This window comes from Hyla sarda, chromosome 5, assembly GCF_029499605.1.
Source record: "Hyla sarda isolate aHylSar1 chromosome 5, aHylSar1.hap1, whole genome shotgun sequence".
NCBI lineage: Eukaryota > Metazoa > Chordata > Amphibia > Anura > Hylidae > Hyla > Hyla sarda.
Genome location: NC_079193.1, coordinates 341,504,070 through 341,517,958, shown reverse-complemented (window position 1 = coordinate 341,517,958; position 13,889 = coordinate 341,504,070). Strand labels below are relative to the sequence as shown.

Below are 13,889 nucleotides of genomic sequence, written 5' to 3'. Positions count from 1 at the left end.
TCCTCCGGACCTCCGGTCACTGTGCAGCTGTCCTTCTCAGGACTGCTCTGTGTGTGAAGCTGTCGCTGAGGTCCTGAGACTCCTGACAGGCTGAGTGCCTGCTGGGTTTGTGTAATATGTGTCAGGACTCAGGCAGCCTGTCCTCCAGCCCATGCCGGCCCACAGGGCGGCCAGCCTACCAGGAATGTTCCAGGTATCCCAGTAGGCCAGTCCGGCCCTGACCAGACCCCCCCTCCTGGTCTGCAGATGGTTGCACCTTCATACCCTGTAATGTGCCACTTGCAGGTAGTTTTAGGGAGCCCCCTTGTGGAAGGCCTTCTCGGTGTCCTGGATCAGACGGTATAGGGAGGGCTCCCCTAGCTGCAGGCGCTCTCAGCTCAGCAGGCACACGGCTCTCCCCATCACGTCTCCTCCAGTTGGGCCCTTCGGAGCCTGCACTGCTCCCCGCATCTTAGCCGGACCCCCGAACCTCCTGCAGGACCGGCGGCAGCTAGCTGTTTTAGCGTGGGGCTAAAGGGCTAGCTGCTTTGGGCCCCCAGGAATGACAAGGCCCAGGGCAGCTGCCCCTTTTGCCCCGCATTAAAGATGGCCCTAAGAGGGACATAATTGTCCCTGGAATTAACAGAGGGCACCACACGTTTGCAACCACCACTGCATTCATTCTCTACTGGGCTGCCAAACACTTGCAAATTCAGCGATCGGAAACGTTCAGGGGCCCCCTAACACATTAATGAACCAGTGGTTGCACAGGAGCGGTTCTCTCTGTTTATTCCTTGGACACTTATATCCCCATTCTTGGGATTGGTATGGGTCCCGGTAATAGTATCCCTACCGATCAGCTTGTCATCCTCCATACCAGTGGTCTCCAAACTATAGACCTCCAGCTGTTCCAAAACTACAAGACCCAACATCCCCAGACAGGCAACGGCTTTATATAGGGTTGTGCCAAGGTCTGGCATAACTGTATACAGGTGTTTCCCAATTAGTGTGCCTCCCGCTGTTGCAAAACTACAACTTCCAGCATGCCCGGACAGCCAACGGCTGTCCGGGCATGCTGGGAGTTGTAGTTTTGCAACAGCTGGAGGTGCGCAGTTTGGAGACCTACCCTATAACATGAATAGAAAATAACAAGCTGAGATGGCAATACCCCATATTTTTGCTTAAAAACCGACTTCTAAGCAGGACTGCGAATTCCACTCAAATCTACAATGCAGTAAAATGCGCGAAAACGTACGTGACTTCTCTTTCATGCGCGTCTGATTTAAACGCGTGACCCCTATTGATCATCGCCTTAATTGTTGGCGTTTGGCTGAAAAGACTGACTGTACACCGTACAATAGCTTCATTTGGCAATAAATTTGTTAAAGTTATTAAGATGCAAATTCAAGATGCACAAAAAAAAAAAAGAAAAAGAAAGAAAGAAAGAAAAAGCGCAAGAGCGAGCGGAATGTAATGTATGCAGGGTTATCGCACCTCCCGAAGAATCAGAAAACAAATATCCCCGTCGAGTACTTTTGTACTGGTATCAAAGTGTCTTATCGCACTAGTTCAAATGCTTTCTGTTCCTGTGTGGATTTAAACATGGCTTTGATTTACAGTAAAGATCTTGGCATTTTATCATAAACAGTAAATACCAAGGAAATCCGCGCAGGCAGACAGATACAGTATATATATAGCAGGTAGAATGCCAGAATAGCGCTAAGACATAGCGAAAAGAATTGCATTATAACTCACATTATAGGCAAGAAACCTCCACGCACAAATGATGACTATAGGAATAATAAACCTCAGGAATATGGCGATATTATTTATTTTGGCGCATGTAACCACAACCATGGGAAGAATAAGGACAGTCCCCGGCAGAGCCAAAGAGGAGGGGAACGACACCTCATGACTTCAGTGTTTCCCAACCAGTGTGCCTCCAGCTGTTGCATAACTACAACTCCTAGTGTGCCCGGACGGCCTTTGCCGGTAGATTGGACTATTTTTAAAGGACAACTGCAGCGGCTTTACCCTTATCCCCTATCTACGGGATAGGGGATAAGTGTTTGATCGCGGGGGGTCCGACCGCTGGGACCCCCCCCCCCCCCCCCGATCTCCCTAACGGGGCGCCGCCATTAGAGCTCATGGTGAGCGCTAAGGCACGTAGCGTCGACCTAGAGGTCGACGGTGATGCCCCGTCTCCTCCCCGTCCCCATACAGTTCTATGGGGGATGCGAGGAGGCACGAATGCTGCCTCCCCTCCTCTCCCATAGAGATGTATGGAGGAGGCGTGCCGGCTGCAACGTCATGCTGCGGCTGGCACGTCCCCTGCACAGGAGAGCCGCGGCCCCGTACAAGAGATCACCGGGGGCCCCAGCGTTCGCCCCCCCCCCCCCCCCCCCCCCCCTCCGATCAAACACTTATCCCCTATCTTGAGGATAGGGGATAAGAGTTTGCAATGCTGCAGATCTCCTTTAATGCGATAGGTTTCTTTTTAAACATGTCTGTATTTCCACCAAAATATAAATTAGTAGTAAAACATGTGTGTGCACTAAAATATTATTTAAATAAATAAATTGGTAAATTAAAAAGAAAAAAAACCAAAAAACTTAAATACCGTATTTTTCGCCGTATAAGACAAACTGGGGGGGGGGGGGGAAGTTGGTGCGTCTCATACGCCAAATACACATTAGAACCCTGTCCTATCGCAGCGGTCCCTGCGGCCATCAACGGCCGGGATCCGTGGCTCATTCAGGACATCCCCGATCGCGGTGATGCCCTGTATGAACCCTACAGATGCGGCGATCAAAGCTGACCGCCGCGTCTGAAGCGAAAGTGAAACTAACCCCGGCTGCTCAGTCGGGCTGTTCGGGACCGCTGTGGTGAAATTGCGGCGTCCCGAACAGCTTACAGGACACCGGGAGGGACCTTACCTGCCTCCTCGATGTCCAAACGGCGAATGACTGCTCCGTGCCGGGATCCCCTGCATGGCCGGTGCTCTCCTTCGTCGTCATCACGTCGTTGCACACGCCATCCCGTCATCCAATAGGAGCGGCGTGCGTAGTGACGTGATGGCGGCAACAGAGAGTGAGGATCCCAGGCAGCAGAGACATTCCAGAGCGACGGGGACACCCCGGGGACGCGGCGATAGTGATGGAGGGCGACATCCAGATGTCCGGGCATGCCGGGAGTTAAAGTTTTGCAACATCTGGAGGTCCGCAGGTTGCAGATCACTGTCCTAACATTGTATTTGGTTCTGAATCTTTTTTTTTTAGATTTTCCTCCTTTAAAATACGGCGAAGAATACGGTAAATAAGTAAAATAAATAATTAAAGAGCTATAAGGAAGCTGAATGATAACTCCCTACTTCATTGTTTCCCAACAGGGTGTCTCCCGCTGTTGCAAAACTACAAATCCCAGCATATTCTGACAATTTTTTTTCCAGGCCTCCCATCTCTGGCTGCACACTAAACCTTTTTTTTGCAAAGTGTCATGCTCTATACACATTTTTGATTATTACCCCCCCCCCCCCAGAGAGGACACTTAAAGGGGTACTCCGGTGAAAAACTTTTTTTTTAAATCAACTGGTGCCAGAAAGTTAAACAGATTTGTAAATTACTTCTATTAAAAAATCTTAATCCTTCCAGCACTTATCAGCTGCTGAATACTACAGCGGAAATTCTTTTCTTTTTGAAACAGAGAGCTCTCTGCTGACATCTTGAGCACAGTGCTCTCTGCTGACATCTCTGTCCATTTTAGGAACTGTCCAGAACAGCATATGTTTGCTATAGGGATTTCCTTTTACTCTGGACAGTTCCTAAAATGTACAGAGATGTCAGCAGAGAGCACTGTGGTCATGATGTCAGCAGACAGCTCTGTGTTTCAAATGGGAAAAAAAAATCCTCTGTAGTATTCAGCAGCTAATAAGTACAGGAAGGATTAAGATTTTTTAATAGAAGTAATTTACAAATCTGTTTAACTTTCTGGCACCAGTTGATTTAAAAAAAAAAGTTTTTCACTGGCGTACCCCTTTAAGCCCGATGACAAACTCAGCTTTGCCACAACTCTACACATGAACTGTATTGTTGCCAAGTAGACCATTTAGAGTAGCCAAAAAAAAAAAAAAAAAGTGACGTGGTATCATAATTAACGACATGAACGGGGGCTACCACCAAACATGATATGTAGAGCGTTACAACTAGTGTACAACATCAACCTGAGCAAAAAAAAAAGCCCATCCCAATTAATAGCTATTATAAATAATGTGATTTACTACTGCCAGCCGTAGAGGCTTTACGACACGGCGCGGTGCACGCCAGGCCAGTAGATATCCGCGCTACAATGGGATAGACGTCTGCGATTCCTGGGGAAGATTTATTAGACTTTACACTATAAAGGAGACTGGATTATGGCTATGCTTACTTTATAAAATGAAATTTTGCCATTATAGGCAAGAGTTCACAGCTGTAATTATTTCAATGCACTTCCCAATCAATGTGTCTTAGACAGCCGAGCCAAACCCCTCTCCTCCTGCCTCGCGCAGGTCATTGAATAAGAAGTCTTACAGCTTCAACAACTTTGTGTGACCTTGCATTGAATAACACTGGAAAATTGATTTGGCTCTAGTCATAAAAGAGCGTCTGCATTATCTGCATTCTAATTATAATTAATATGAGCAGGATAACTGCGGTATTATTTACGAGAGCTATAGTGAGCGCAGTGTAATAATAATCTGCTACATAATTTTTTATTGATCTGATGGCTTTATTGCACAAAACAAAATGCTACACTGGTGTTCTTCCAAAATCACTTCTCTTGATATATTATTTTACACTAACAAGTTTTTATTCAGGATTCTTTATTCATCCCCCCGCACATCATCTTATTATTTCACTGAATGGTAATGGCATTCATTGTCTCTCTGTGTTATAATTATCATTTTAGGAAAGTTTTTTTTTTTTTTTTTTTATGCAATTTAATTGGACTTTCTGCTTTCAGATCGCTAGAATTTAGCCATATGGACGTATCCTCATATTAGTGCTTACTAGATTTAGGTCTCTGATAAAGAGAACATCTTTAGGCAGCAAGGGGCTTGTTATAGTTGCAAAAAAATATATATTAAAGGGGGGGGGGACGACAAAATAAACAGATTCGGTATAAAACAAACATAAATAATAGAAAATACTAAAGGTAGAAAATGCACACAAAAATAACAAAATGAAATAAATAAGAAAACAGCAATTCATTCATTAAAATCCAGATAAATAATAATTCGTAGTAATGGTAGGGGTCCTACGTAAACCAGGCTTGGCGAAAAATACCTTCCGGCATAGACAAATCAAATAATATAGCAATATGAAGTGCTCAGGAAGTGACTAAAATATCGCTCTTAATGATATAGTTAAAATCAGGGGTCAAAATTGTGTCAAGTGAATAATAAACGAATGGTCAGATACAGATACCATGAGATGTTCAAGCACTCACTGAAACTATTAACAGCCTGGATGCTATAGGGAAAGTTCTCTCTCTGCTTTTTCTTTATAGGATCACTGTCCACCTGTCCACAGGTGTGTTACACCTATATAATTTGTTGTGTACATATCTTTGTGTTTTTGGTCTGGTTGTTATCCAAGTATATCTCCCTGATGACACATCATCAATCTGATGGTAGAAACATGTTGGTGGTTTATATACTTGCTGTGGACAGGTTTGGTGCTGTTTTTGTGAGAAAGCAGTCACTATTTTTTTTTTTTTAATCCTGGCCAACCTTTTAAATTATTTTATGAGTAAAAATAGGAGGTTGCATGAAAGCCAGCAGAAGCCCCCTCTTTTTCTGCACTCTCTATATGTATATACACAATTATTATTATTATTATTATTTTATACACCATGTTAAGAGATTTTGAGTTACTAAGGTTGGTCAGGTATTCAGGATCCTCGCCTCTTGGCTAGAGTGGAGAATGGTTACCTGGAGGCATCTCTCGCTCTGTAGAACATGTGCAACTTTGTTTTTCCACAGATTACAGCTGATTGGTGGGGACTCTTACAAGTAAACTTTAAAGGGGTACTCCGCCCCTAGACATTTTATCCCGTATCCAAAGGATACGGGATAAGATGTCAGATCGCCGGGTCCCCGCTGCTGGGGGCCCCCGGGATCTCCGCTGCAGCACCCCGCTATCATTACTGCACAGAGCATGCTCGCTATGTGCGTAATGACCGTTGATACAGTGGCCGGATCACGTGACATCATGGCTTCGCCACTCGCGACGTCACGGCCCGCCCCCTTAATGCAAGTCCATAGGAGGGGGTGTGATTGCTTGCCACGCCCCCTCCCATAGACTTGTATTGAGGGGGCGGGATGTGACGTCATGAGTGGGCGGAGTGGTGACATAATGATGCTCCTGGCCCCTGTATTGCCCGTCATTACGCACAGAGCGAGTTAGCTCTGTGCAGTAATGATAGCGGGGTGCTGCAGCGGAGATTCCGGGGGTCCCCAGCAACGGGACCCCGGCGATCTGACATCTTATCCTCAATCCTTTGGATAGAGGATAAGATGCTAGGGGTGGAGTACCCCTTTAAGGTCAGAACATTTAGTTCCGAACACTAGTGTGGGGTTCGGGGGTCACCACAACCCCTCGTGATGTCACGCTCCACCCCTTGTGACATCACGAGGGAGTGTGGCAACCCCCGAAGCCTGCACCAGTGCTTGGAACTAAATGTTCCTAACGTTGGGAAGTGGAGTACCCATTTAAAGTCAAGGAATACTTCAGACAAATAGGGGTTATCTAAAGCAGAGAACCCTGGAGTTGGCCACTTTATAGTAAAATTATTTACTGTACTTTACTGTAAGTTTATGTCGCATACACAACTGACAACTGTCTATAGCATGGCCAAGCATGGAGAGCTACTTGACCATGCACCTCCCTCAGCGTTCTCTACTGCACCTGTATATGGAGGCCGCCGAGTGATGTGCATGTCATATGCTTCTCCATGCCATATTATGGACAAGGTTACAATCACATTACAAAGAAGCACAACATTGCTGGGGCGATGCCTCCAAATTTTTTTTTTTACTATGGGGGAACAGTGAGAGCAGTGATCAGTAAATTAGTGACATAACCTTATTATTACAGTACAATTAATAATTTTACCATGAAGTAGCCAAACCATTTAACTGTGTATTTAATAATGATAGAAAAGGTATAGGCTTAAAATTAAAGGGATACTCCACTGCCCAAGCATTTGGAACATTTACTTCCAAACACTGGGTGTAGGCTGAGGGCTTGTGATGCCACGGTCACGCCCTCTCAATGCAAGTCTATGGGAGGGGGCGTACGCCCCCTCCCATAGACTTGCTTTGAGGGGGCATGGTGTGACATCACAAAGGGGTGTGGCCGTGATGTCACGACCTCGCAGCCCGCACCTAGCTTTCGGAACTAAATGTTTTGAATGCTGAGGCAGTGGAGTACCCTTTTAAAGGATGTACATTCTGTGCCCGATTGTTCAAATCCCCCAGTGATCCGCTGTAATAACCAATGGTCAATTCCCCCGCACTGCCACCACAGGGCAAATGTAGCATTACAGAGTATCGTTGTATGTATAGTATGTATACATATTGGGTCTTCCAGAGAGAAGGACTTTGCCATCAGGTTTTCCCATCTGAGACAGTTAACTAGCTGATCATGGGCTGTCCTACCGAGAGGGCCTTCCTTGATCTGAAGAATGGGGACACCAATCTCCAGTCAGAATGGACCGCCGTCACTCCATTCATTCTTTATGGGAGCCACAAAATCAGTTTAATAGTGTTTTGTTGTTTCTGCAATTCCCATAGAGAATGGCAGCACTCATGTGGCTTTATTGTAACAAGAGACTGCGGTCCCTTATTCTTGAGATTGCAGGGGGCCTCAATGGTCGGACCCCCTACTAGTTATCCCTGTGAATGGGGGATAACCCTTTTAACTGGATTTTCTAGGGTCTTTAATAGAGATATAGATATTTAATATCTCATTCCTCCTCTCAAGAAACCATATTTAATCTTGATTTTGATACTCTTAATATGCGTCTCCCTGAAAGAAATACCTAATGCTTTTGTTATTTATTGCAGTTAATGCGCTCATCATGTTTCATTTAAGAGAATCCATTAGCCCGACTCATTTTGAAATATTCTGTGGTTGAGCAACCTTTAGATGATCTGCGATAAAGGACTATCAGGTAATTTTTGAGGGAGAATCTCTTATTAATAGCGGGATAGTGTTTATTGGGATTGGTTTTATGCCACGTGGCAATAGAGGAACCACTGCAACTTCTGTGGGGGGGATTTTATTCATTGATTATGCTGATGGGAGAAATGTTTATTTTAAGGATAAAGCAATGAATATACAATACCCAAATGGTGCAGAGAATAGTGACACCAGCAGCTATGGGGTGTGCTTGTTTATGATCAAAATGCAATCTAACAAGGACACGACCATACAAAAAATAAGAAAAGAAAAAAAAAACATCATCAAAAATTCTTAAAACATATATTTAACATAAACACTTGATTAAGACTAGTTTCTGATAACGTATTCCCTTTAAAAGAGGTTTCACTCTTATCCATAGGTTGCTCAAGGGTGCGCCATTTTTGTCCATGGGCTGTGTCTGGCATTGTAAGTCAGCCACTAAAATAACCTTGGTCTGTTATACCGGATGCAGCCTATGGACAGGGGTAATGAAAATTTAGTAAAAAATGGGGTACATCAGAAATTAAAATAAAGTGTACTCACTTACCCTAATTCCCTGAACAGTTCCCAGTTCCTGTTGCGCTCCACTTCTCCTTGCTTCTTATGATGTGTTGTTATAAGAAATTTCCACTCCAATCCCTGTCTGAGGTAGATCACCTCTGTGGCTAGTGATTGGAATGTCCTGCAAGAACGACAGATCACAGGAAGCAAGAAGAAGCAGAGAGCAGTGAAGCCTGGGGGCTGTCGGAACACCAGCTTTGGGGGATCAGGGCAGATGAGTATGGTTTCCATTCTATTTTTATTGCACCCAAATCCATTTTAAAACGTTTTGCAGCCTTGGAATAACCCTTTGAGTTGTATGGGAAAGAGTCGACATTCCGCTCATGTAAAGAGTCGACATTCTGCACCTCTGTATACTTACTCTTGAATGTGAAAAGGAGTTGTCTACACTGATGACTAAAGGCCAGCACAGGGCACTGAAGTGATATGTTGTCAATGACGTCAGACCACATAGAAACATAAAAACATAGAATGTGTTGGCAGATAACAACCATTCGACCCATCTAGTCTGCCCAATATTCTAAATAGTCCTTGTCCCTATCTAATATAAAGCATAGCCTTATGCCTATCCCTATCTTATATGAAGGGTGCATTTTGTGTTGTGTTACCTTTCTATGCTTTTATTTTTGCTCATGCACTGGTTTTTAACATGAAAAAATAAACTTGGATTTTTTTACCCAGCCTTGGGAGACGGAACTTCCTTTTCTCCTTCCTGATTGCCTCACCTGAGGACTTGGCCTCAGAGATTATCCGAAGCTCCCGCTGGTTTAGGTGTATTGTGCCACATTCCATATACCTTGGAGACAACCGGGTGAGCTGATAAACTTTTTCTTTCCATTGTTACTATATGAAGGGTAGCCTTATGCCTATCCCTATCTTATACGAAGGATAGCCTTATGCCTCTCCCTGTCTTATATGAAGGGTAGCCTTATGCCTATCCCATGCATGTTTAAAGCATACCTGTCAGATCCTACAAAAAAAACAAAACTGTTATATGTTACGCAATACCTCATCCTGATCATGTACATGTAATTTTTGTCTCCCATATTTCAATAAAAAATTGCATATAAACATTGCTCACTGTCTTTTCCATCTTGTCAAAGGGAGGGGGCGTGTCCCTCTCTTGCATGCACTGTGATGACTTCTCCCCCTCGCTCACTATGCTGACTCGCTGCTCTGAGGAGCCTGGCAGCCATGCTTTGTAACCCTTTTCTCTCCGGATTTATGCTGTATACACACACACACAATGATTATTGGGGACTGCCTGTACTTTACCACCAAAGACAATATGGTGAGTGTATAGCTTACATCTTCCTATGACCTTCATGCAGTCATGTAATGTTGGTACTTGTAGTTTTGGAATAGTTGGTTTGCAAGTGTTTGCATAACTCTTTACAGCAGTGTTGCCTTCAGCTGTGTGCCTACAACTTTTGCAAAACTACAACCCCCAGCATGCCCAGACATCCTTTGACTGTCCAGGCATGCTTGAAGTTGTAGTTTTGCAACAGCTGGAGACACATGATTGATAAAACTGTATTACAGCAGTGTTGTTGCAGGCTGTGTTCCTCCTGCAAACCTGTCAATCAGTCCATGACCCTTGGACACGCTCATGCTGCTGTGGGACTTATCAGTGTCCCTGGAGGTATGGGGACCCCCTAGTGGTGGGATTTTCAAAGGCAGTTTTCTTTTATAAAATGTAAAACATTTTTTTTAAAGAAGTATAATAAAAAAAACTATTATTTTGCCAAGATGTACAACATATAAAAAGTGTTATATCTGACAGTGCTCATTTAAATTTCTTCACTGTATCTGCAGCTCCCATTTCTGCTAGCCTTAACTAGCCACTTGCTTCATATTTTGTCAGCATGGACAACAGTCCTTTAACCTTCAGCCCTTACCCTCTCATTGTTTCCTCTTAAATATGATGGGAAGTTGTCCCTACCACCTGACTTCCATGGCCAATCACATGGCATTGAAGGGGCACCTTGTCGATGACTTCAGGCCATACTCCATAATTGGCCACCTATCTCATGATTCATCAGTATACACAACAGTCCTTTCCCTGTGATAGACTGTCTCTTCTGTTGTTCGTGTGCCTGTCTTGTTCCCCGTCACACACATTCACTTCTTCCTGGGGGGGCGGTTTACCTTGAAGAGCAGCACTGTGGAGTCACTGTGACCAACAATGAATTTACGGTTCCAGTAGTGATCCCAGCCTTGGAAGGGGTTGGACACTAATGGAGAGAACCAAGCTCAGTACTAAGGGGCACATGTTCTTTTTTCTATGCTCCCACCCCCTCTTATCTGTGTACACTCCCCGAGTATATACGTATATACCAAACAAAGGAATGAAAATCCATCATATTGTCTAGTAAGCTGCTAGTTAAATTTAATCCACATAGATAAAAGGCAAAACGTAGCAACGAGGCAGTGTCCAGCTAGGCAGAACATTGTAGACTGCTCCAGAACAGACAGAGTTAATGAAACCCCCTCAGACTGTCTCAGTCCCATACTGTATCTTACGATAAAATGATGAAAGGATTTGAGGCTATTGAAATGTGATGCTGCCCTGCATTGAGAGATTTCGGTGAAAATCTGCATTACAATACCTTTGATTCTCAATTCTTAGTGAGCTCCACTACATTACACAGTGAAAAAAACACAGCACATTTCAATGACAACTATTAATATCGAAGGAGTCGCAGCCACATTAACTACACAGCGAGCAATCCCTCCTCAAATCTCCCCAATCTGTTATTTATAGAGCACGGGTATAATAGGCGAAGAATCTACAGACTGTCTATAGGTGTCTGGCATATACTGCTATCTAATATGATCGGAAAGTTGAATGATCCCATATAATCTATAGGTGCTGTCAATTTTCAAATTTTTTCTTGTGGTTTAATCATAGAATAAGGGTAAATTCACATGCACCAAATTTGTTGCAGAGGTGTTGGTGCCCATTCTTTGTGCCACCAAAAAAAAATAAAATAAAAAAATGAATGGAATTGAGTTTAATCAACATTGTGTGAATTTATTATGAAAGATTTAGTAAATTTCTAATGTAATTTTGTATTCCAATTTTTAGCCCATCTCTGCCAGCTGTCAGTGAATAGAAATATTCTTGTTTGCTACATTTTCTGTCAACAAAACAATTCAGTCTATAAACCCATTATTTTTTTTTTGGGAAAACTGGGAAAACTTTTGGCTTGACATGATGTGAACAGAGCCTAAAACTAAACATATTCAAGGTGGCTATCTTTTAAATAGCTATTGGTTAGATGCTTATTCGGCCAACAGCTACGTCTCCTGTTCCTCATATAAACCTTTATGATTGGTTGGTTGAGCATGCATGAGTTCTGAATGGGAAAAGGGGAACATGGTCTCGGCTTATATCCCCAATAACAAAAGGGTTGGGCATGTTAAAATCTAACATGCCCAACCCTTCTCTCCTCCAACATCTGTTATCGGTGGAGAGTTGGAAGGAGATGAGATGAGATGCTTGGCCAATTGTGCTTATTAGAGATGAGTGAATTTAAAAAAAATTCGATTCAGCACAAATTTATTTGCACAAATTTATTTGCTGAATCACTATTAAAAATTGCTATTTCTGGGCTACAGAGAGCCTCAATAGGGGTGTAGAACACTTTGTCCTGTCGTAACATGCACAGGGAGTGTACTGAGGTAGTGAGAAATCCTGTTATTCAGTATGACATTCAGATTACAGGCATTGCTATTAGAATCACTGCTGCAGAGTGTCTGGATGTGGCAGCAGGGAGACCATATGGCGTCAAAATCTTAGAGATTAAAGACATTTTTTTAATGTCATTTCTATTTAATTTAATTTGAATTTATTTACATTTTTTGAGTACCCATTCTGGTGAGCATCAAGGTGGAGGTCCGCCACGAGGCGAGCTACCACCTCTTTGATTCGCTCATCTCTATTGAGGACCCATTTGATGGCAAGCCTGGTGCCAGCAGCCGCGGTAATTCCAGCTCCAATGGTGTAAAATGTGCTGTAGTGTATCAGTTGCTTCAGTGAAAAAGCTCATACTTGTCTCCAAAAATTGAGCTGGTGGTCCGCCATGAGGCCAGCTAATGCCTGTCCAAGCCCCTGCCTCTCAGAGCACCCCCTTGCTAATGACTGAGTGTCCACTTCAACCTGGAAAAGAGCCCATTCAGCTACTGTGCCGTTGGATAAGTGGGTGGATAAAGCTAGAAGTGGCTGCAGTGGAAAAGCTTGTACTTAAAATTGAGTTGGCGGTCCTCTGCCAGGCTAGCTACCACCTGTTCCAGCCCCTGCCATATTTTGGTAATTCCACAGGTAATATATGACATCAATGACCATAGGGCCTCAGTCTTGAAAAGATTACATCGATTTTTCTTTTAATTAAAATTTAAAATTTTGATTAGATCACCAAGTTTAATGTCCCGGGTGCTCAAAGCATTTACTTTGAACTAATACTGTTTGACCACATAACCAAATCTAACAAGGAGTCACATGGCGGCACAATGACAGAGCCTAAAGGTGGCAGCAGCCCGATAAGACCATAGAGCCTCACAATAGAAAAGATTAAAGATATTTCTGAAAATTTAAATAGAATATTTTAGATAGATAAAAATGTTAAAAGTTTAATTTAAAGTGCCAACGGCATAAGGAGATCATATGGTGGCACAATGACAGACCCTGAGGAGACCATAATCTGGCAGAATGACAGCCTGGAATGCAACTCACTTGTGTTTCAATGGGTGGGGTGACTGGGAGTAAAGTGACCTCACAGAACTCTGGGATGTGCAGTTTGAGAACAAAATCCAACAGGAAATACCCAGTTCACAAAAAGCTAGCCACAGTGTTCTGGTAATCTCACAACATAGCCATTTAGCCCCAAGACAAGCGCAGATCCTTCCTAAGCATGTCCATTACTGTCTGCCAGGTACGTACTAAAATCACCTTATGGTGGATAACCCCTTTAAACACAACTAGAGATTAGCCAAACCAAATTAAAAAGATGCTTCCCCCAATTGTAGAAAGTTGCATCTGGGTTCGGAGCAGAGAGAGAATCCTTTGACATCCAATAAACTTCTCAGTTTTTTTTTGTTTTTTTACAACATTTAGGCTACTTT

The 13,889-nt window shown here is 43.5% G+C and overlaps 1 protein-coding gene and 1 long non-coding RNA gene across 9 annotated transcripts in view; one reads left to right on the top strand and one right to left on the bottom strand.

The window, feature by feature from the left end:
• ZFPM2 (zinc finger protein, FOG family member 2) overlaps positions 1 to 13,889 on the bottom strand; it is a 451,186-nt gene that overhangs the window by 131,160 nt on the left and 306,137 nt on the right. The window lies entirely within an intron of this gene.
• The window catches only part of LOC130274338 (uncharacterized), a 48,927-nt gene that overhangs the window by 32,926 nt on the left and 2,112 nt on the right, over positions 1 to 13,889 (top strand). Inside the window, exons 5-6 of the long non-coding RNA XR_008844328.1 lie at positions 8,087 to 8,193; positions 9,447 to 9,576. This is a non-coding gene — a long non-coding RNA (uncharacterized LOC130274338). The remainder of the gene's footprint in view (positions 1 to 8,086; positions 8,194 to 9,446; positions 9,577 to 13,889) is intronic.